At 33.8% G+C, this 25,767-nt stretch overlaps 1 long non-coding RNA gene and 1 pseudogene across 1 annotated transcript in view; both read right to left on the bottom strand.

Moving 5' to 3' along the window:
- LOC120890315 (uncharacterized) overlaps positions 1–25,767 on the bottom strand; it is a 333,009-nt gene that overhangs the window by 202,430 nt on the left and 104,812 nt on the right. The window lies entirely within an intron of this gene.
- Positions 6,629–10,173, bottom strand: LOC144378433 (eukaryotic translation initiation factor 4B pseudogene; annotated as a pseudogene).

The raw sequence follows: 25,767 nt of genomic DNA, 5'->3' as shown, positions 1-25,767 counted from the left end.
CCACTTTTATCCAACTGATTGTTACACAAATACTGAAATCCATTATACTATTTTCTTAAACTGAATGATGTAGGATAAAAATGGTAGTCATCTGTATTTAGAGTACTTTTGAAAAAAGACTAATAATATGAGAAATTATATGTGATATTTCAATGTTTTTATGACTTATACTGGCATGAATTACCTCTTAAGGAGAAAGCTCATCAGACATGAGCTTTTAGAGTTATCTATTAAATAAGATTGATTCGATTCATAAACAGTATAAGTTTTGTCCATCCTATGGAAAAATGTGACACATTGTTCCTATGTGTCAAATAGCTGAAGATAAACGATTATACAAATTTTAATCCTTCCAAGAAAAAAAGAAATTATGAAAGCAATCTTGTGGAGATGATATCAATGAATAAAAACCACACAGAGCTGCTAAACAGAAACATTAACTCAATAAACAAACCATGGTGACAGAGATGGCACAATGAATAGACGCTGAAGAGATGTATTCTGCAAGGAAATATTAAGAATTGGAGTAAGTCATTGTTTTAGAAAGAGATGTATGCTCTTTTTATCCTAGTACCTTCATATAATTAAGTTAACAAAATAATAAGATATAAAACAATAAAAAACTTAAAAAAATAGGTGGCACTGCCAATTACATCACCAGGTTTGCTTGACATAGGTAATGAGACAGTGAAATAAGGCATTTTCAAAAAGATAAGCAAGAAGGAAGAAACAAGCAAATTTTCATCTGAAGACCAAATCTAAACTCAAGTTTGGAGCAGGCTTGAAGGATACTCTGGTTCCTACTTTCGTATTTATGACATTACTCTAACTTGTTTATTCCTCCTTTATGACATCAATTTGAGATTACTTACTCAAACTTTCACATCCCATATATTAAAAGAGAATGCAAACTTAAAATATATTTTTAAATTCAGTAGACTTAATTACTAGTTATATCATGCACATTATATTACATAGGATGATTAATTATGTAGAAATTTATTTTCTTCACATTTACTCATGTTCAACAATATATATAACACTAGCTATTAGAAATGGTGCATTTCTCCAGGCCAAATGAGCTCAGTTAAGTTATGAATAATAGCATTCTAAATAGAACACAGTATGATAGCTCTACACATTATTTTCCCCAAAATAAAAATTACACCATTCTTATTCACATAATATTTAGCTCTTCATGACTGAAATAAAATTCAAGTCATTTCAAAGAAAAAAAAGAAGTATTTTACATTTGAAACCTTATTTTAAGTGCTACAGGATATTTGCAAATATATTTCCTAATTTGGAATAGTTCACAAAATTTGTAGAATTTTACAATGAATATTTAAATAAATAAATATAGAAACATCCAAATTTCAGAATGTGACATAAGTATTTGAATATTTTAAGAAACTATAGTGGAAAAAAATCTGGGAAACTCAAGTATTACCATATAATTATTGAGAGTCTCTGCTTCCAGAACTGGTTATTACTTTGCATAGACCATCTATTCTTTAATTAGATGAAGAGAAAATTTTTAGAAAAGGTTCATTAAATTATTTATTTTTATTTTATATTGGTTCTTTTCAGTTATACACCACAGTAGAAGTTATATTCTAGGATATAATTATAAAAGCATAGAATATAATTTGGTCTAATTCAGACCCTAGTACTTCCTTCTGTTCTACTGATCTTTCTGCTATTTACTTATACTTTTTTTAATTAGTGTCATCTTTAGTGGAAAGACTCAGAAAGTATAGATATGGAAGCCCTTTTTAATACAAGTGTTAAGATATAGATTCTAGAATTCTGAGTTGCCACAATTCCCAATATTACTTTAGTATAAATACAGAGCAAAGGATAGAAATAGAGGAAAAAAGGTTTTATTAAATGTTATGGTACAAAAATATCCATGGTTCAAGTCAAAAAAGAAAAGCTACTTGCCATGCAAATTATATATTTTAACTAAAACCACCAGGGAATTTCTATGATTCTATAAAAATTAATTTAGGCACAAGTATTATAAGTTATGTAAGTACAATTTAAAAGACACAATAATGTAAACTGACCCAAAAAAATCCTTGACTAAAAATCATATTTCCTCTGCAGTTATAAAGCTCTTCCTAATGCAATTTGTCTGTCACTATGTATTTCCCAGCCTATCTTTTCTTCCATCCCTCAAGACCCTCTTGAGAGAACACTAATACAAAAACATTTTTTAAATCAACATAATTCTCTAAAATAGATTCTTCTTAGCAAATTTTCATATAAAATGTCAGAAAAATATATCCAATTTTCCAGCATTAATACATTAAAACACAAAATTCAGAGCAAGAACATACATTTCACAAAAGATCACTTTACCTTAATATGAGCATCATAGATGTCCTCATCCACTGTAAAGCAGGAATCACCTGGATGAGGTTTTTTGGTAGATCTTTAGAGCAAAAATGTAAAACAAAAATAGGTGAGTAGTTTTCTTTTTAAAATAAACTCTGTTTAAAGTTTAGGTATCATTTATTAAATGGTGTTTCTTGATTAATATAATTAAAATATGACCTCCATTTTTTAAAAATAAAAATACTCATATTTACTTCTTTCTGCCTCTACTGCTCTGAAACTATGAAATATTCAATGAGGGTACTCTTAGTTACAATTCTGAGTGAAGCCAATATATCAGCAGAACCTGAGAATAATTTATTCTTGAAAATTGCCTGGCTTGAAGGCTGAACTTAAAACCAAAATAATGGCTGACATTTTTTTTTCTCACCTGAACTGAAACAAACTTCTGATAATTGAAGACAAGGTAGCAAGATGCAGAGTCCCCTCTCTGTAAAATAATAAGCAAGATGGCTTGAAAATGGCAGTCATTGTTCTTCAGCATGGAAATCACCAATAAAAATATCCTATTACTTGCCTTTACCCAAAAATAGTGCAAAGAGCTCCCCTAATCTTTTAAAATTTTTTGAAAGTTAAAAAGTGTGTGTGTATATATATATATATATATATATATATATATATATATATATATATACACACACACACACATACACAAATATATATATATATGCATATATATTTAGAATACAGATATATACATATGTGTCTACATATGTGTGTATGTGTATAGATATATATGTATAATTTAGAATACTTCTGTCAGACACATTAAAACAAATTATGAAATCAATTTTTCCTAAACAAATCTCACTTTATTCAGGTCCACATAACTAGCAAGCACTTTAAAATAGTTACAGGCACTCAGACACTCAAAGAGAAAGACTGACAGAAAAAGCAGAGTCTTGATATTTGTACCTCTGTTTTTCTGAATATTATCTAAATGAATATTACCTAAATGTTCTCCTTTCTCTGGGGATCCATTATTTGGCCAGCCTGTCAAACACATGATGAAAGACTAGAGGGTACTTTGACTAGTTGCTGAAATTCTTTAAGATTCTGAAATTCTCTGAATTTTTGCTTCTGGGAACAGAAAAAAATAATATTCAATTGATAAAATAAAACAAAAACACCAAGAGAACAAAATAGATATTTAAAAAAAGATTATACTCATAGAAGAAGGAAAAAAGATTATAAAAAGTCTTTCTAAAATGGATAGGGGAAGTAATTGTAAGATAACTGACAAGAAAATCAGAAAATATAGAAATCAATTAGAATGTCCTCTAAGGATTAATATAATTAATACTACATTATATAAACATTGGTATTCTTCACTTCCAGAAAAATAATCTCTCTAGTATTTGCCTGACCTTGTTTATTAGAAAACCATGTGGCCATAGATCTGTGAGATTTTCCATAAAAGTTTTGATGTATTAAAAAAAATGGTTACAAGTGGAACTGTCAAAAATGTCAAGGACAAATTTCTTGGACTATAACCAGGCTTCACAGGTAAAATGTAAATCAGTTAAGACACAACTTCCTTTGAATTTCTGAATTGATGATATAGAATTGATAATACATTCTGGTATCAATCTGTAGAATGAGGCACTACAATGGATTTTTCAGCTAGGTAAGGCTACAGTCTAACCACAGGCCTGATATTTATTAATTAAGTAAATATGGGACAAATTGTCAACCTTATGAATGACAACTGCATCATCAGTAATTAACACGTTATAATAGCAAGGACACCTTCAAAGTCTTTGTAAGACAACTTTAGAAAACAAGTGTTTACTGAATGTGATGTCTGTCCCAGACTAGAACACTCAACAATCCTTTTATCTTCACTCACCACTTAGTTAGTAGATAATTTTTTTAATCTATAAATTTATACCTTTTTAATGAGTCATCTTTAGAACTTTCTTTCACTATTAAAGAAAATAGTAAAATATATATTTAATCAATGGCAGAAATGTAAAATATTAAAAGTTTATGACTTTGATATTTTATTATAAAATATTCCTACAGGCTCATATCTGAATAATTTTTATAATTATTATTAATTGTATTTTTGACAGGCAAGTAAATGCATTAACAATTTTTATATCTCCTACTTTGTACTTATAAATGCAAAACATAAATGAGGGAATAATAAAAATTTGACACTTAAAATAAATTGTTGGACCCATAACCATAACCCTTACTAAAAGCTGCAAGATGAAAGAAAACGTTATCATTTTCAAATTAAGTAACATAAAGATAACAGTGTCAAACAAGGGGAGACATAATGGTGGATTAGCAGGAAGTGACTTTTCTCACAGCTCCATTACATGGGACTCAGAGAATGAGAAAACTGCTTCTCTGTGAGGTGGGTCATAAAAGAAATGTCACTGATACTCAATATTGGAAAGAGAACCTTGGAAAAATGGGTAATTTAGGGTGGATTAGACAAAGATGAGAAACAGAACTGGAGCTTAGGTTCTGATAGAAGTGAGGGAAGTCAGTACACAAGGACAAGAAAGAGTAAAAAGTGCTGCATACAAAAAGCTGGGGTTGTGGCTCAGTGATAGAATGCAAACCTAGCATGCATGAGACACTAGGCACCTCATAAAAATGAAATAAAGATATTGTGTCCACCTAAAACTATTACTACTACTACTGCTACTAATACTACTACTACTAGTAATAATAATAATAATAATAATAATAATAATAATATGCTGCAGACAATCTTGGCATGCAGAACATGGGACAAGAGGGTTAAGCTGGCTCTGGGCAGACCCAGGAGCTATTCTATTCATTAAACTGCTGCATGAATGTCACCCCTAGTCTGCATGCTATTCTTGGGGAGCTGAAGCTGGAGATGTGTTTGGACATCTTCACTACAGCAGTACCAATTCAAACTGGGAACTTAGATTCATGTGGAGCTCAGACCGATACATGATTCTGGCAGACACCAGTCACAGGATTTAAACTGAGCCTAGCAAATTAGAAAAATTTCTGGCATGGACAGCATTTTTCCTTTCCAACATGCAAGTCAGAGAAGCTGAAGAGAGCCTTCCTTCCTCTCTTCCCTTGACACAACAGTGCCCAGGACCAGTGGCAGTGTCTTAAAAATCTGAATGAGCAGGACTGATGGAGCTTTGGGGAAAATCTCAGGAGGCCAGAAAGAACAGTACCCTTGAGAAACAAAACTGGTGAAGGACTGGCTTCCCCTCTCATGAGTGTAGCCCTGGAGAGAAGAGTGCAGTGTACTCCAAGAGGTTCACTGATTCATTTATGCCCATTAACTTTCCATGCAATAAAACACCAGGGGCAAAGACTAGACCTTAATGCCTCCCCTGAGAACATCTTGTAAACCCAGCATAACCTATACTCTGGAGGTGCAAGCCGACAGCACCTCTCACAGCTCCCCATATCATTCCATGGAGAAGGGAAGCTGAGAGATGGAAAGATTCACAAGACAACAAGCACATACTCTTAGTGACACTCCTGTTTTTTTTTAAGTTTTTCAATGTGTACTGATGGATATATGATGGACATTTACACACTGTACATGTACATATTTGTTTCTGCTTTTTCATTTCTAGCATTCTCAAACAGTTATTTTTTCTTACTCTGTTTTTGAGGGTTAAAGTTTTCAATTAGCATATTTGAATTGATTTTTTTATTCTGTTTCAAAACTTTTATTTCCCTTTGTTTCTATTTCTCTCTTTTCTCTTACTAATAGTAAAATTCCATTATTCTCTCTTTTTTCTTTAATTTTTTACTTCTTAGTTTTTCCTCCTTCCCCCTCATAAACAACACATCCTACATCATCTTTATATCTGCCCTATTCGTATCTTGAAACTACAAATCCCCATTGCTTCTTTTTTTTTTTTTACCTTTCCAAGGATGGAAAATTTATTCAGATAATGTTTGAGAATTCATATATGTCACAATAGAATAAGAATTAAAAGGTAGAAATCTCACTCTTCCTTATACCTCTACCTCCCCTACTGCCCAACCAATCCAGACATTTTACCACTGTCATTACCATTTCTTCTAAATGGAGGCCCCTAGGCAACTGCATGGTATTGTAAGAACACACCACAACTTTTCCATTAAAAAGCTGTAGTCTCTGTCTCTCTGGCTACATTGGTGATTCTCCGGTAACTTCAATACTTTAAAGGCTGCAGCAGCATGCAAAAGAATTTCATTTCATTTTTTTAAAAAAAAGTTAAGAAAGGTCTCCAGGAGATGGTGAGTTTTATTTGTCTTGTCTGGATAGAGGTTTGATTTGCTCTTGAATGTTCCAGGGTGGAGAGACTAGGAGAAAGCACAGGACACAGAGGTCTACTCAATGTAGTCTTCTCCCTCATTTTCATCTTCACCATCCACAGAGAGAGCGGCATACTTGCTTGCAGAACTGAACTTAGAGGCTAGATTTTCCTCAGGTTTCTTTGGCTCAGGTGCAGATCTGGAGTCTTGATCCTTTTTGCTCTCTTTCCTATCTGACTCCTTCCAGTGATCTTTGTTCCCTCCATCTCCCAGCCTTTTGGGACACTCATTCCATCTATTTTATTATCGTCTTTCCTTGTGGGTCCTTCCTCAGATGGCTGAGCTGGAGCTACTTTCCCCCCACCACTTGTGGGGGATTGTTGCTCTGTGTCTGAGCTCTGAGATCGAGCAGGAGGGTTAGAACTTCGCTTCACCCACGCATTCTCCTTTGGTGGAGGGGCTGGCATTACCTTTAGAGGCTGATCAGGTTTGGGAGGCTTGGAAGTTGGAGACTGACAGTCTTCCTCCTTATTGAGTGTTTCATTTTCTAGAGACTTCTCACTCTCTCTCCTTCGTGCATTTCTGCCAGATGTGGCTGAGGTTCCAGTCTGTGATGACTCACTTCTTGTCCTTGACCGCCATCTTGGGTGTCTCTCCCTAGGCCGCCGTTCTAGTTTTGGCTCATCCAACTGGCGCTGCAATTTCTCCTGCTCCTTCTGTAGCCGTTCTTCTACTTCTCTTTCTCTAGCAGCTGTGTCAACAGGTTTTGCACCTCCAAAGATGGAAGCTGCTCGACTGGACTGGGAGGTGCTAGCAGAGGAATCATCTTCCTTAGGAGTACTCCGAGGCTTTAGATTCAGTTTAGGTCTTTGTGGGGGGACCTCTATCATCACGCCTATAATCATCCCGAGAGTAATCATCTCTGGAGCTCCACAACCGATCGTCTCGTCTGTCATATCGGTCTTCATAACGGTCCCCACCTCCTCTGTGGTCATCATCCCTTCGGTACCCACTACCAAATGCTCTTCTGCCACTGCCTATCCTGGAATCATAGCCTCTATCATAATCTCTACTGCCTCGGTCATCATAGCGATCCCGGCCCCCATATCGATCCATATCCCGGCGTGGGCCATCACGATAGCCATCTCGATACCCATCCCGATATCGGTCGGAATCATAGCGATCTCGATACTTGTCACCAAAGCTGTCATCACCTCTTCTAGGCGGATAGTCGTCAAAGCTGTCTGTGGCAGGTCTGGCTCTCCAGTCTGTGTCTGTTTTGTCAGAATCCCGATTTCTATCTTGGCCAAAAGAACGAACATCCCTGTCTTTATCCTGTGCTTGATCAGCAACATCCACTCGAATTCTCCTGTTACCTAGAGACTCTTCATTGAGACTCAGGGCACTGAGCAGGGAATCAAGGTCCTCAAACTCAGCATAGCCAAAACCTTTCAACCTCTCTGGATTGCTGGGTTCATGTGGTAAAGGCACTGCACTGATATTTAATCCTCTAAAGAATTCCTTAATGGAGTCTTCTGTCACATCATAGGGCAGGTTCTCTAGAAAAGCAGTGTAGGGTGGCGATTTGGGAAGACAGCTCCGGTCAATATTGGGTTCCCGAGCAGCCCGTGGAGCAGTGGGAAGGATGGAACGGTCAATTGGAGGTGCCCTGTACGCATCATCATCATTACTATGCCAAGTGGTTGAAACATCTCCTTCCAGGTCGTCTGTTTCATCAGCCCAGCTGACTGGTTTTGGGACATAGGTGCTTCCTCCACCAGTCCCCCCATCCTCAGCCAGAAAGTCTGTTAGGGAGATAGTCTTCCCCTTCTTATTCTTCTTTTTTGCTGAGGCCGCCGTGTTGGGAGAGGGAGAGAGAACGCACCCATTGCTTCTTTCCTCTTAATGAACTCTATCCTTAACTTCTCATAACACTAATTGGTTTATAAAACCCAGATGCCACCACAACAACAAGTAATACAACTGAAACCACAGGAAATGCCTATTCTTTGATTTTATGAAAGATATAATTCATGACTACTTTTGTTTTTACTGACAAAAATTGATACATTTTTGTTTATTGTGCCAATTAACATTGTGTGAAAATAAAAAGTAAGTGTTCACGTTAGTGCTATGCATTGTACACACAGTTGTTTGCAATTATTTGGCTCCCCCCTAATCTGTGAGGCACAGGATATCTACAAGATCACAAGAAATTCATAGACTAGAAGCTCTGGTGCTTCAGACTCATTTAGATGCATTAGTAGACAAACAAACAAAATGAACAAGCAAGAGAACAAAGCATCCCAAACAAACCAGACAGACTCAACAGCAGATTCCACAAAAACCACAGGAGAGGAAATGTCAGAGAAGAAATTCATAAAGTTTATAGTTCAACTGATCTATCAGATAAAAGATGATTTAAGGAGTGAAATCACAAGAAGACATAAAAAGTAAAAGACTATTCAATAAAAAAATAAAAGTTGTAAAGAAAAATCTATCAGACATTCTCAAAATGCAGGAATCAATAAACCAAATTAAAAATTCAATGCAAAATATCACCAAAAGAGTAGATGACTTGAAGGGCAGATGTTCAAGTAATGAAGAAGTAGTACATATTCTTGAAAATAAAGTTCATCATAGAGAAAAGATGTTACCAGACCATAAACAGAATTTTCAAAAATAAATAAATAAATAAATAAATGCAAAGGCCAAACTTAAGATTCATCGGGGTAGATGAAGGCACTGAATTTCAAACCAAAAAATTAATAATCTTTTCAATGAAATGACAGAAAATTTCCAAAATCTTAAGAATGGAATGGAAAATCAAACACAGGAAGTATAATAGAACTCCAAATATATAGAATCACAACAGGCTCACTCCTAGCCACAACATTGTGAAAACACCTAACATACAGAATAAAGATGGAATTTTAAAACCTGCTAGAGAAAAATGACTGGTCATATTCAGAGGCAAATAAATATAGATCTCAGCTGATTTTTCAACCAAGACCCTAGAAGCTAGAGGTCTTGAAATAATATATGCCAAGCTCTGGGGAAAAAATGGATTACACCAAAAATACTAAATTTGTTCAGATTTGAATATGAGGTAAGACCTTCCATAATAAATAAGTTAAAAAAATTCATGACTAGAAAGTTGGCATTACAAAACATACTTAATAAAATATTTTGTGAAGAAAAATAATATATACTTATATATGTGTGTGTGTGTGTGTGTGTGTGTGTATAAACATATATACATGCATATATCAACAGAGAGGAAAACCAACTAAAGAATAGTTAAAGTAAAATCTAAAATGTGAAAACTAGAAATAAATCAAAATAATAGGAAATAAAAATCATCTCTCAATAATAACACTGAATGTGTTAATGGAATCATCTCACCAAAAGACATGTGCTGGCAAAAAACAAAACCTATCAATATGCTGCCTCCAAGAGACTCACCTCATAGGTATAGACATCCACAGATGTACTGTGAAAGGATAGAAAACCCATCTCATTAAATATGGATCTCATAAACAAACAGTTGTTTCTATTGTCACTTCTGATATAATGTACTTTAAGCAAAAGTTAATCAGAACAGATAAAAAGGGCCATTTCATACTGCTTAAGAGAGTAATACAAAAACAAGAAATAACAATGGTAAATATATATGATCCAAAATATGACGCATCTATGTAATCAAATAAATTTTTCTCAATATCCAGAAACAAACATATCACAAAACAATAATATTGAGAACTTAACATGCCTCTCTCATCACCAGACAGATCATACAAATAAAAATTACATATAAAAGGTATAGAACTAAAATTATAATTAATAATTGAGACTTAACAGAATTATATAGAATAGTTCAACAATCAATTACTGAATGCACTTTCTTCTTAGCTGCATGGGGAACATTTTATAAAATAGACCATATTTTAGTACATAAAGCAACATTTACCAAATACCAAAAATAGAGCTAATACATTGCACTCTATCAGATCATAATGGAATAAAACTAAAAATCAACAAGATAAAAATAAAAACTAAAACTAGGAGACTAAATTCACTACTGGATAATGAATAGATAGCTAAGCAAATCAGGGTTGAATATAAAAAGAATATTTAAATGTAAGTGAGAATACTGATACAACATATGAAAATCTTTGGAGCACTATGATGGCAGTTCTAAGAGGAAAAGTAGAGCATGGAGCCCATATATTAAAAGAACAGAAAGTTACTGAGTAAATAATCTAACATTATATCTCAAGATCCTAGGGGAAATTAAAAAAAAACAATAAAGTCAACAAAAGACAGGAAACAATAAAAATCAAAGATGAAATCAAAGAAATCAAGATTTAAAAATTTTAAAAAATCAACATGTTGGTTCTTTGAAAAAATTAACAACTGATAAACTTTAGCCAAGCTAACTATGAGAGAAAAATACAAAGTACCAAAATCTATGGTGAAACTGGAAATATCACCATAAATACTACTGAATATAAGGATAATTAGGAGCTATTTTATAGAAACTATTTTAATCCAATAAGCTAGAAAATCTTAAAGACATCAATAAATCCCTGGAGACATAAGCTACCCAAATTGAACCAAAAGGAAACAGAAAATTTAAACAGATCAATTACAAATAATGAGAGTGAAAAAGTCATCACAAACCTACTAACAAAGAAAAGCCCAGGACCAGATGGATTCTCAGCCAATTGCTAACAAACCTTTAAACAAGAACCAATACCAATCCTCCTCAAATTATCCCATGAAATAGAAAAGGAGGAAACTCTTCAAACTCATTCAATGAAGCCTATCTCACACCGATACCAAATCCAAACAAAGACACATCAACAAAATAAAAATTCAGGCTAATATCCTGGATGAACATAGATTCAAAATTCCTCAATAAAATACTGATATACAAAAACATATTAAAAAGACAGTGCACTATGACCAAGTGGGATTCATCCTAGGAATGCAACATTGTTTCAACAAATGGAAATCAATAAATGTAATCCATCACACAAATAGACACAGAGATGAGAACACATAATCTTCCAAATAGATGCAGCATCTATTTTTGTCAAAATACCATATCCATTCATGCTTTAAACACTAAAAACAATAGGAATGAAATATCATACCTCAACACTGTAAAAGCTATATATGACAAACCCAAGGCCAACATAATTCTAAATGGAGAACTACAGCATTCCTTCTAAAAATTAAAATGAGAGAGGGATGCCTACTTTCACTACTTCTATTAGTACACAAAGCAACTGTTAGCAAATACAAAGTGTAGAGATAATATTCTGTAATCTATCAGATCATAATGAAATAAAACACAAGACCACCAACTTTACTAATGAATGATGAATAGAGAGCTGAACAAATCAGGTCTGTTAACCTCCAGCCAGAGCAATTTGGCAAACGATTGTAATTAAAGGGATACAAATAGGAAAAGAAGGCCTAAAATTAGCTCCATTTGAAGAGGACATGATTCTATATTTAGAAGTCCAAAAAAAAGTCTACCAAAAAACTTCTAGAACTCAAATGAATTCATCAAATTGCAGGATACAAAAGTAACAAACTTAAATCAATTGTGTTTCTATACTGTATGTATGAATGAGCTAAAAGAGAAATTAGGAAAACTATCCCATTCAAAATAGCATAAAACAATCTTGGAAAATACTTAACAGAAGAGGTAAAAGATCTCTACAATGATAATTACAAAACCCTCAAGAAATAAATTGAGGAAGACCACAGGAGATGGAAAGACTTCCCCATGTTTTTGGATAGGCAGAATTAATATTGTCAAAATGGCCATACTAGTAAGAGTGCTATGAAGATTCAATGCAATTCCCTTCAATACCCCAAAGATATTATTCACAGAAAATAGAAAAAGCAATCATGAAATTCACTTGGATAAACAAGAGACCCAGATATCCAAAACAATCCCTATCAAGAAAAATGAAGCAGGAGGCATCACAATATCAAACCTCAAGTTATACTACAGAGCTATTAAAAAATGATATTGGCAAGAACACAGGAAAGACGACCAAAGGAACAGAAGACACAGACAAACCCACATAAATACAGTTACCTAATTCTAGACAAAGGTACCAATATGGTACATTGGAAAAAAGATAGCCTCTTCAACAACTGATACTGAGAAAATTGAAAATGCACATGTAGCAGAATAAAATTGAACCCTAATCCTCTCACCATGCACAAAACTCAACTCAAATTGTATCAATGACTTAGGTATTAGACTGGAATCCACACACCCGCTAGAAGAAAATGTAGGCCCAAAACTCCAACAGGAGAAACAGATTGCAACAGTCAGGAACTGACTTCTTAATAAGATCCCTAAAGCAAAAGAAGTTATTGGTGGGCCTGACCTTGGATCTACATGGAGGAATGCTTACTTGCTCATTGTGCAGCATGGCAGTCCTAACGTACAACACTGTTTTGGGACAGAGTATTGTCAGAACACTGGCAAGCGCCATTTCCCTGCTCCTTTGACAAGAAGTTATTCTCTTGATGGTACAAGGTCAGCCTATGTGGCAGTTCCTAGACTCTTGGTGTCAGGATTCCCGTAATATGATGTTGTGTATCACCTCTGGCCTATCATGACTGTTAGCAGTAAATAGGCACATTCCCACTATAAAAGTTATTTTTGCTACACAATAAAGCAGACACCATTCTCTGAAACTATCTCTGGAGGGGTTTCTCTGTGCCCTCAAGCTTCTCACAGTTGATGCTGAAAGGCAGGCCCTTCGGCAAAAAGTAAAGTCAATTATCAATAAATGGTATGGCATCAAACTGAGAAGTTTCTTCATTGCAAAACAAACAACCAAGGACATGAAAAGAGAGCCACCAGAATAGGGGGGAAACAACATTAAATTCCAGGATAGATAAAGAACTCAAAAAACTTAACACTAATATAACAACATCACCCAATTAATAAATGTGCAGAGGAATTGAACAGGCACTGCACAGAATAAGAAATATAAATGGTCAACAAATATATGAAAACACCTATAGAACATAGAGGAATGCAGTCAACAGACCAGGGACAGAAGGCTTACAAAGACATTCCAGTATAGGAGACAGAAAAGATGCTAATCTCTTACTTCCAGCTACTTTTCCTATCTTATGTGTGGTACAAAAAAATGCTTTACCTCCTCTAGGGATAAAAACTGTTGAAAAATGACACCATTCAGAGTTTATACACTCTTATCCACACTGCATTGTCCTGGGGAAATGTAGAAAGAAGAATTAGGGAGGTAGCATCAAGTTGTTATGTAGTAATATTATATGACAATATCATAACTGATTTGATAAAATACTTAAATAGGCTATTAACTCACTCATGCTTTCAGAATGTGCCAACCATATATCTCCTATGGGAGAAGAAATTCCTTCAATTTCATTAGAAGTATAAACAAAACAAAACAAAGAAAACCAAAAAACCAAAAAATAAAACAAAACAAAAAATAATGTGACTCTTCTTCCCCTGAGAGAATATACTGAGGACAGAGGAAGGAGCTAAGTGGTAATGTATTGTATAGAATGTGTGAGCTCTTGTTTCAATCCCCAACGATGAAATAAATAGTGATGATGTTAATTTTGAAAAGAATTGTACTGTTAAAATTATATAGACTGAGTTTATACTCACCACTCAAAAGAGGAGGATTATTTCAATCCATGCATGCTATTCCCTTTAGAGTTGTTAAGGTCTGTAAACAAGTCAAAATAACACCTGGTATTTTGCCAGAAATGTTAGAGTTTGTAAACAAGTCTGGATGGTGCCTGGCAAAATGCCAGAGGGAGTGGTTTGTGAAGTAACAAAAGCGAGCTATTAAGTATGGAGATTCCTTATTGTTTGACTGCTGTATCTAGTTTATGCTAATTAAGATAAGGTGTGCAAAATGTATAAATACCTCTGTTGTCTTACAATAAAAGGCTCCCTCTCCTGCTGTATCAATCTACACAAGTTATTCGTCACCCCCCCCCTTATTTTGCCCAGCCAGCCGGGCTGCGGCATAGAGTCTTATTTCCCATGGCAAGGTAGTTATAAAAGTTTTTGATGATCATTTTATAAACTATGACTTCTTGAGACTGTCAAATACATTGAGAAGAGTTTATCTGGTTTCAGCAGAGCAGGATGGTTCATTTAGTACATCATACAGCATGATGTCAATTTTCTCAATAATCCTCTTAAGTGGCAGACCTTTATAGATGCCATACTTCTTCAGCATGTAATTTGTATGCTCTCAAACTATTTAGAATGGAAGATAAGGACTATAAATGTAGCCCACTCACAGAGAATGTGCCTCAATTTCATGATGCTATAGGGTCAATCACAAGCACCACAAAAGCACTGAGATCTATTGTTTTTTAAATTATATATTTTTTTCCTTTCTTGTTTGTGACCTGAATAATTCATGGTCATTTATACACATCCATATTTTTTCTCAATTCTAGATTTTTTTCTTTGATACTAGAGATTGAACTCAGAAGTAATCAAATACTGAGCAACATCCCAGCCCTATTTTGTATTTTATTTAGAGACAGGGTCTCACTGAGTTGCTTAGTACGTCACTATTCCTGAGGCTGGCTTTCAATTCATGATTCTCCTGTCTCAGCATCCTGAGCCACTGGGATTATAGGTATGCACCACTTAACCCAGCCATTTCTAGCATTTTTGAAGCCAGTTGTTTTTTAATGGATCAGTATTTTGACTTACCAATTATGAGAAGTCCAAGACCATATAGATTCTCTAGCAATTCCTACCAAACTTCTAAAAAGGAACTAACAACAATACTCATCAAATTATTCCATGAAAAATAAAAGGAAGAAACTCTTCCAAACTCTAAATTCTCTAAAGGTAGAATCTAATTCTCTAAAGGTAGAATCACCCTGATACCAAACCCAGACAAAGATACATCAAAGAAATAAAGCTTTAGACAAATACCCTGGATGAACACACATGCAAAAAATCTTAATAAAATACTAGAAAACTGCATAAAATATATTAAAAATATAGTGTACCATAATAAAGATTGGTTCAACCTATGGAAATAAAAAAATGTAATTTATCATCAGACTTAAAACAAATCACAAAATTATCTCAATAGACATTTGACAGAGTACAGCATCCATTTATGTTTAGAACAGTAGAAAAACTAGGAATAGGAACATATCCAAATATTTTAAAAGCTATATACTAAAAAATCCAAGGCAAACATCCTTCCAAATGCAGAAAAACTGAAGCATTCCCTCTAAAACCTGGAACAAGACAAGGATGCCCTCTTTCACCTCTTCTGTTCAACATAGTCCTTGAAATTCTAACCAGAGCAGTTTGGCAAAAGAAATTAAAGGGTATTACCAGCAAAAGAAGAGCTCAAGCTATCCCTATTTGCTGACCACAAGATTCTCTATTTAGAAGACACAAAACTACACGAAAATAACTTAGAACTCAAAAAAAAACTCAGCATAGTAGCAGGATATAGAATTATCACCCATAAATCAATTATGGTCCTCTACACCAATTATGAATCAGCTGGTGAACCACAATGGGCTCAAAAAAATTTAAAATACTTGGGAAGTAAAAGATCTCTATAACAAAAATTAAAAAACACTAAAGAAAGAAATTAAAGATGACCTTAGAAGATGGAAGATCACTAATGTTCATGGAAAGGCAAATTAATGTTATCAAAATTGCCATATTACCAAAACACTATATTTTGATTGCAATTCCTAATAAAATTTCAATAATATTTTTTCATAGAAATAGAAAAGATATTCGTGAAATTCACTTGAAAAAAAAACAAGAGGCCCACTACTTCCAAAACAATCCTTAGTGAGAAAAGTGAAATAATCACAATATATAATCTCAAATTATAGAGCTACACAATGTCATGATTTTGGCAATAAAACAGGCAAGAAATCCAATGAAACAGTACAGACAACACAAAGACAAAACTACATAAATACAACTATCTCATAGTAGACAAAGACATCAGTAACATACATTAAAAGAAAAAATAGCCTTCTCAACAAATGCTACTGAGAAAACTGGAAATATGTATATGGCAGAATCAAATTGAACTTCTATCCTTTACTGTGCACAAAACTCAACTCAAAGTCATCCCTTAGGTATTAGACCAGAGATCCTGTACCCACTAGAAAACATCAAGTCAACCTAGGAACTGACATCCTCAACAAAACTTCTAAATTGCAACAAATAAAATCAAGAGTCAATAAGTGGGAAAGTACAAAGTAAAAAGCTTTTTCACAGCAAAGAAAATGATCAAGAACATGAATGTAGAGCCTGCAAAATGTAAAAAACATCTTTACCACCTGAATCTCAGAGAACATTAATCTCACAGACACATAAAGAACTCAAAAAACCAGCTCAGAAGGTTAAGGCAGCGGGATCAAGAGTTTGACGCCAGCTTTAGCAATGATGAGGCACTAAGCAACCCTGTCTCTAAATAAAATGCAAAACAGGGCTGGGGCTGGGGTGCAGTGGTAGAGCACTTGCCTCGAAGGTGTGAGACCCTGAGTTTGGTACTTGACCACCACATAAAAATAAATAAATAAATAAATAAATAAATAAATATAGATATGTGTCCATCTACAACTAAAAAAATAAAAAATAAAATAAAACACAATTTTTTTAAAAAATGCAGGAACAATTAAATACAGATTCTGTATAAAGGAACATAAAGGAACAATTAAATACAGATTCTGAAAAGAATCAATTAGAAATCTTGAAAATAAAGAGCTCAACACCTCAAATAAAAATATCGAGTTGAAGTCAGACCTTTAGAGTAGATCAAGTGAAAGAAAAAATATCAGCGATTGAAATTGATCATGAAATATCACATTTAACAATACAAAGAAGAATTAAAAGAACTGAAAAGAACTTAAAAACCCACTGGACACAATTTAAAGACTAATCTAATGAATCATTGGTACACACAATGAAGAAGAGGTACAAGCTACAGGCAATGCAAGCTTTCTCAGTGAATAAAAGAGATTATTTCTTAAATCTTGTGAAAGTTATGGACATCCAGGTATAATAAGCTTTTAGAACACCAAATGGACATAACCAGAAAAGAACATTTCCACAGAATAGTCTATAAAATTACCAAAGGTACACTGAAATCTATAAAAGTCAAAGCAATTATAAACACATAAGAAAAATATTAGATTTCTGAGGAGAAACTCTAAAGCCCAGGATAGCAAGAAATGGTATATTTCAAGCCCTGAATAAAAAAGTTAAAAAAGAAACAAGGAAAAAAACTGTAAAACGGATGGAAATGGTCGTCATCATGTAAATGTGAAAAAAAATAAAATAAAACAGAAACAAAAATCCAAGTATCACATGCTCTCTGTAACATCTTTAATCTTGGAAGAAAATAAGAATGACTAGAAAATGGAAGAGAGATTATTAAAGAAGAGGGAAGGTATTTGGGAATGAAACAAGAGAAAGGAGGGGGAAAATGGAAGTAAGGAGAGTGGATAGGATTCAAGTATTGTATATGTGTGTATCAAATTACCACTGTGAAATCCACCAATTTGTGCACATAATAGAAGTTGATATTAATAGTTCACAGGAACATCTGTGTTTATAACAGGTGACATTATAGAAAAGCCCAATTTGTTAAAATATCATGTTAAAAGAAACACAACCTACTAATTTAAAAATATTTTTCTTATTTCTGCAAAGACATAAAATTTCAGATTCAAAATTAGTATAAAATTTCTTATGACAATATCATTTAGATAATAAATTTAATGCAATTAATTGCTAAATAATCCTGGATTCTATGTGATCAAAAACTTAGAAAAATATGAATGGAATTTAAACATTTACTTTTTTCCATTGTTCTTTTGTGATCAAAACTTTCTTACTCTTATTACACAGGGCATGCACACCAAGTGTAACTCACTTTTGTAAGGCTTACCTGGAATGAAAATTGCTGACATCCTAGATTCTGCTTTTATATATTGAAGAATTAGATTCCTGTTGCTATGTTTGAAAAAAGTAATAAAATTCGTATTTTAATACTCATATGAAAACACTGACCAAATATAAAATTTCAGATCTACTTTCAGAACTTTTTCATATACTCTCTAAATTTGTAAGCACTATAGACATTTTATTGACTTGAAAATTGTTTCTAAAATGTTTGCTCTATTTTTGAGATGGCATTCCACGATAATGGCCAAGGCTCAATTGATTGTCCTGGCTCAGGCTACCAAGTAGCTGGAGTGAATGCATGTGCCACTGCACCCATAACTTGTAATAAAGAAGAAAAAAGTAAGACGAAATGATCATGCTTTGAGAGCAAGACAGGCAAATATATTAACTAGTGAAGCATGAACTCAGAATATTCCCTGTCTCTGTAAACAATATCTCCTTGTTCTTGCACAAGTCTTAGGCTTAAGGCCTTGTAGAAAATATGGGTTGTATCACTTTAGTTCACCAGCTTGTTAAGAAGATTTACTAAGAAATATTGAAACATGTTAAGAGAAGTAGTAAAATAATGGCATATTTAACTTTTTAGAATATCAAATATAACTAATATGCATTTTCCATAAGTTCTAGTATTAAAATGTTAAAATTATTTAAAAATGCTCGAGTCCTAATTTTCATTATCAATCGTGCCCTTCTTTGTGCTTAGTAACTCAGAGCAAATCAGCAATTAAGTTAATTTATAACTTTATTTATAAATATCTCTTAAATTAGAGAATACAATCATCCTCTTTTGAGAGACTAATCAATAACAACAAATGCAAGAACTGGTTTGGACTACTACTATTTCTTCTCCACTTAGTTGAACAGAATCAGAAGATCATTGTAAGAGTAGCTACATCTCCATGTTGATCTCCAACCGACTTGGAAGACAAAATCCTTTTTAACACAACAGATACTGAAGAGTCATAATGGGGTTTAGCTCTCTTACATTCAATGAATCTGCTTAATCTCTTTTTTTCGAAAACAACTTGATATATGCCGAAAACTTTAGGCAGTATTTGTAACAGCTGGGGAAATTTTAATTACTCGAAAAAAACAAACCACTAGAGGTGCCAATGAAAAGTTGGCACCTACCCTGGGAAACAGTGATATTTCCGCCTCCCCCTGCCCCTGCAGTTAAAAGGAATCTATTTCAAAAAAGGGAACAATTCAGGGCACACACCTGTTAGCCAAGATGACAGAAAACTCCCATCTCTTTCAGTGACCTTATTTGAAGCTCTCTGATAGCTTTGAATAATATCAATTTTCTCATAGAAAAGACAAAATCCTCAAACAATAATGTACCCAACAGGGTAAGGCTAATATGGGGGTTCCAAATAAGGCTCCTAAAAGGATACAGGGTCAGAGTACTTAATATATGTTGGTCAAAGCTACAGGCCAAGCTGTCAAAGAACAGTGCTGCTGCTTGAAAATAATGGTTGAGTAAAAAAGCATGAGTGCATGTGACCTAAAAAGAATGTTGTAACTTTTGAGTCTAAGTGTGTGTTATCATGAAGACTCAGGGATTGGGACTCAGGACATGTTGTAATAAAAGCTATTCACTACCAATCTACAGGGTCAGTTCTGGCAGAAACACTACAGTAACAGAACCAACAGAGACAAAGGAACGATTTTAAATACCTTTATCTTCCTCCATCTGACTACAGAATTATCTTCCTTAGACTTCAAGGATATTATTGGGTCCTTGGTAAATTAAAGGATAATGGTGGAAAAGCTAACTTCTGCTAAACTGGGAATTTCAAGACCCAAATAGCTAATTAGAAAAATCATAGGTGCGATACTATTTGTGCCCATGAGTAGGGGTTATGCTTGGAATGAAATGAATAATGCTGGAAACCCTAAGGATAAAGGCTTACAAAGTTTTAAGATACTGGCTAGTGGTATACCTCAGTGCTAGAACAATTTCCTACCAATGCATGAAGAGGAGAGGAGAGGGGAGGGGAGAAGAGAGGAGAGAACAAACCTTGGAGGTAACTCATGCACACATCACTACTTTTTTTAAATTAATTCATTTATTTTAATTATTTTTCTATTTTAATTACAGCAGAATGTATTTTGATTCATTGTACACAATTGCACAACTTTTCATTTCTGATTATACATGATGTACTATCACACCAAATTTGCAGTCATACGTGTTCCAAGGTAATAATGTCTATCTCACTCCACCATCTTTCCTGCCCCCATTCCCCCTCACCTCACCTCCCTCATCCTCACCCAAAGTGTCATCACTACCTCTAGGGTAGACTTTTGAAGGGTTTCTGAATGATGAACTGTCCTAACTCACTACTGTTCCATATATAGTGACAGTATAAAATCTCACCTCATGTGTGAGATGCAGCAGGTATAACTATTGTGAATATGCATCTAATGTTGACTAGTATTGTAATGTAAATACTTATGCAGTATTGCCACTAGCAATTCCATAAGACAAGGCAACCCATCCACAGTTATCTGAAGAGACACATTAACAACACATTGAAAAAGCAGATCAACTATTTGTGTTGGTTTATGTTCCACAGCCAACATGAGGGTTTTTCTAAAAAGAGAGAGATGACTTCAACCTTAAGTATTTTTAATAATTTTTTTTAAACAGCCAATTTTAATATTTTAATATTAAAGAGCCAATTTTAATATTTTAGCAATTTGATATATTTTCTTTACATACACTAACAGACATAAACATCTTGGAAGATCAAGCCTTTATCTTTGAAAATCATTTGTAAGTCTAAAAGGAAAACACACACACACAAAAAGAAATTTTTAGTCCCCAAAGGGGAGAGTTACAAACTTAAAATCCTTCAATGTACAGTAACTATGACTAGGTCATTCATCTGGAGTTGGCAAAGATTTTGATGAATAAAGCTCCTTTTGCTTCCTAGGGTGATTTAACATTGTAATTCACAGTCAGCCAAAGGTGAAGAAATAAAAAAGCTATTTGCAGGTATAATACAATAACAGTAGCACTATGATAATAATAGTCATTGTTGCTTCAGTCACTCACTCTGAGAAGCATCAATACTACATATATAATCTTGCAACCAGCCTTCAAGCATATGTTACCCTCTTTTTCATTAGAAATTGACAATGTATGTCTATAGCAATTAAAACTCATTTAGAAATAATAAAAAATAATATTCCACAAAGAAAGTAATTTAAAGCAAACAATCATCCAAAGAACAAAATTCTTTTCAATGTCTATTTATGCTCAACAAAGCATTTCCAAAAGGAAATTATAGCAAGAGAAGATAAAATCTAAAAGAAAGTTTAAAAAGTTCAATACTGGAGAAAAAAAAGCAAACTAAAAGTCCATATTTATAAAACTAAAATGAACACTCTAGCTAATACAAGACCATGTGATCAATAAAATCAGCTAATAATTATAAGGACATGTGAGTCATACGACATACTCTTATTTTCATCAAATAACTGCTTTTATCCCTAATTGTAGTTCATGTTTATCTATTTCACTATATTCCAATGGTTATGTAATTCCCATTAATTTAATATTTTTAACTTGAGTGATTTTCCCTATAATATTAAGCCTTTTCAAAAAAAGTAAACAAATAAATAAATAAATAAATAAATAATGTGCTATACCTTCCCTTATCATCAACTGTACGTATGGTTGCTTTATTCCACCATCATCAGTCTGTTTTTCTTTATGGTGAGTAAAACTGGTGATTGGCCACTCTGAAAAAAATATAGTTTATTCACAAAATTAATACTTCTCAACTGAACCTAACCTTACAAAACACTGTATGAATATAAGCATATAATAATAATGTAAATTAAGAGTACCCACTTCCTACTCTTCCCACTCTGCTTCCATATGTGCTGCTGTTTCACTTTGAAATGCATCTCCTCTGCCTAGAGTGGCCACATGAACTCTAGTCATTTCCAAAACTGCTTCCAACACTTACTCTTTCCACAAATCCTTGCCTTTGTCACAGCATTCATCATGGCATCTTGGAGTTATGTAAACTGCACACACCTCAACCAAGAGCATCTCGAGAACATGAACTGTATCTTCTATCTCAGTAGCCCCATTCCCTAACACATGTTAGTAAAGAATTTAAGTATTATATTTAATTAACGAGCAAAATTCTCAACTTGCCAGTAGGGTGTATCAATCATATTTTTGAAGAATGTATACTTTTCCAGAAATAAGAAGCCTCATCAGTAAGATTCCTTGTTTTATTTTTAGAGGAATTGTGCATTGTATGTCCAATATTACAGAGATAGGTTTCTCATTGCTTAACACCTATTTAACAATGATTTTTCAAAGGAAACATTCACACGTAAAGAATTTAAGTTGTATGGATATAGTTCTGAAAGCTTCCCAAGGACATGAAAGTTTTCTCCATGTTATACAAGTCCTCTTGATTCAATTTATGCAATCAGAATCCCAGATTCCAATGTCATGGAATTCCTGTTCCAAAAGGGTCACAAAGATAATGGGCTCTGAATTAAAAGAGACAGACTTTGAATAAACTATGTTGCTTTTTCTCAATTAGTTCCTGTGTCTTCTCTTATTTATGAGAGATATTTATCTTACATGTTAGAAAGCTCAATATAAAAATATATTTTTTCCTACAGAAATGGAGAGAATTTTTGCCAGGTAATCCACTGATAGGGCATTAACAAACAGAAATAACCAACTCAAAAGAAAATACTGGGCCAGGATTGTGTCTCAGAGGTACAGCACTCGGCTAGCACATGTGAGGTCCTAAGTTTGATACTCAGCACCACATAAAATAAATAAAATAAAGGTACTGTGTCCAACTACAACTAAGAAATAAATATTAAAAAATAACTTACCATCAAAAATAGCAAAAACCAACAAAGGAACAATCAAAAAACACCCAGTCAATAAATGAGCAAAAGAACTAAACAGAAATTTCTAAGGAAAAAAAAGCCTCCAAAATACATGAAACATCTCTAGCACTTAGATTAATGCAAACCAAAACTACACTAAGACTTCATCTTGCTCAAGCCATGCTGGTAATGATCAAGAACACAAATAGTAATACATGCTGGTAAGGATGTAGGGGGAAGACACACTTGTACACTGCTGGTGAGACTGCAGACTAGTACAACCACTCTGAAAAACAATTTGGAGGGCGGTAGATGTGGCTCAAGCGGTAGCGCGCTTGCCTGGCATGCATGCGGCCCGGGTTCAATCCTCAGCACCACACACAGACAAAGATGTTGTGTCTGCCGAGAACTAAAAAGTAAATATTAAAATTTTAAAAAAAAAGAAAACAGTTTGGAGATTCCCCCAAACCTAAAAAGAGAAACATTGCATGACCCAGCCATCCCATGACTCAGTACTTTCCCAAAATTACTAAAATAAAATTTGCTTAGTATAGTAATACAGCCACGTGTGTTTATAGTAGCACAATTAAGAATAGCTAACTTATGAAATCAACCCAGGTGCCTGTCAATAGATGAAAGCATAAAGAAATTGTGGTACACATACATACAATGTAGTTTTACTCAGCCATAAATAATAAATTATGCCATCTGCTGGTAAATGGGGGGCGAGAATATCATGCTAGGTGAAATAAGCCAAACCAAGAAACTCAAAAGTCAAAAGTTTCATATGAGAAGCTGAAGTTAAATAAAAAGAGAAGGAAAGAGCAGAATATCATAAGACATAGGGAAGACCACTGGTGTAGAAAAAAGAAGATTGAGAGGAAGAGTGGGAATGAGAAAGAGAAGGCAATGAAGAAGGGATTCTTTAAAAATCATGTTATATGCATATACAAATATACCACAGGGAATAGCACCTTTATGTATAAGTAGAAAGAAGCAATCAAATATAAATAAATAGACAAGTGAAAGAATGTCTAGGCGAATAGGAAGAAGAGAATGAAGGAGGAGAGTTAGGACAGAAGGGGAAAAGAGGGGATCATTAACCCAACTGGAATTCCATTCCTGTATGATTTTGTTAGAATTAACCCAAATACTATGTATAATATACACTCTAATAAAAATAATGTTAAAAACGTATTCTCACTTTTAATGATAATCCTGGTAACATAATACTAAGCTACTTTTCAAAAAAAATTTAATCCTGGTTCCACGTTAATTGCTACTTAAAATTATTTATAATTTTAGGAAAAATTTAATTCAGAAATTTTGTGCATCAACAAGATTTATGCTAATCTATACAGATTATTTTTAGCATCATGAAAGACACTAAATCACTTGCATTTTTAAGGAACAAAACTGAAAAGTAATACATACAACAGCTTGCAACATCCATGACTTATCTACTTCTAGCAATTATTTATCCACTTCTAGCAATGAGTAACCTAATCAGACTTTCAAAAATTCTAATGGGAACATGATTTTTATAGTATATAGAAAGAAAACTATTCAAATGCCAAATTCTAAACTTAAAAATTTAATCCCATTTCAAAGAGATGCATAATATATTATGTAGGTTATGTTCTTGTATATCAGTAGAAACCACTATGAAATCTTTATCAAAGTATATTATAAAAGACTTGTAAATTCACTTATAGAGGCAAAGTAGGTGGTCTGAGTGAATGCTGTAGTTGCCAGCAGCAAACTGGAGAACATATATTTCCAGCATGTTGGATGCACCCCTGTACACTACACCATAAAGTATTATGGCTCAAGTGAGACCACATGAGGTTCCTTCAGAGAAGCTTGAAGTTCAGGTTTATACATGAGTCTCTAGAATTCTAAATGTGGACTCAATTCATTGAGACAAACTAAGTATACATATGAGCTACAAAAGAAGGAGAAGGAATACGAGAACTTTCAACATTTGCTACTATTCTAATCAAGAAAATTCTGCTTATAATCAGTATTTGTTAGCATGCATCACTGTTAATTTTAAAGAAATATATTTCAAATAATTTAGAAATAATGGTGACTGATGTACACCATGTTTTTGGCTTCAATGTCTGCATTAAATGAGAGCAAGTTTGTTGCTACTAATGTGTTCCTATAAACGATAGCACAGTGAAGAGGAGTTTCACCTTTCTGCTCTGTTACTTATCTCT

The sequence above is a fragment of the Ictidomys tridecemlineatus genome, chromosome 6, assembly GCF_052094955.1.
Source record: "Ictidomys tridecemlineatus isolate mIctTri1 chromosome 6, mIctTri1.hap1, whole genome shotgun sequence".
Taxonomy (NCBI): Eukaryota; Metazoa; Chordata; class Mammalia; order Rodentia; family Sciuridae; genus Ictidomys; species Ictidomys tridecemlineatus.
This window is presented reverse-complemented; position numbering and strand designations above follow the sequence as displayed.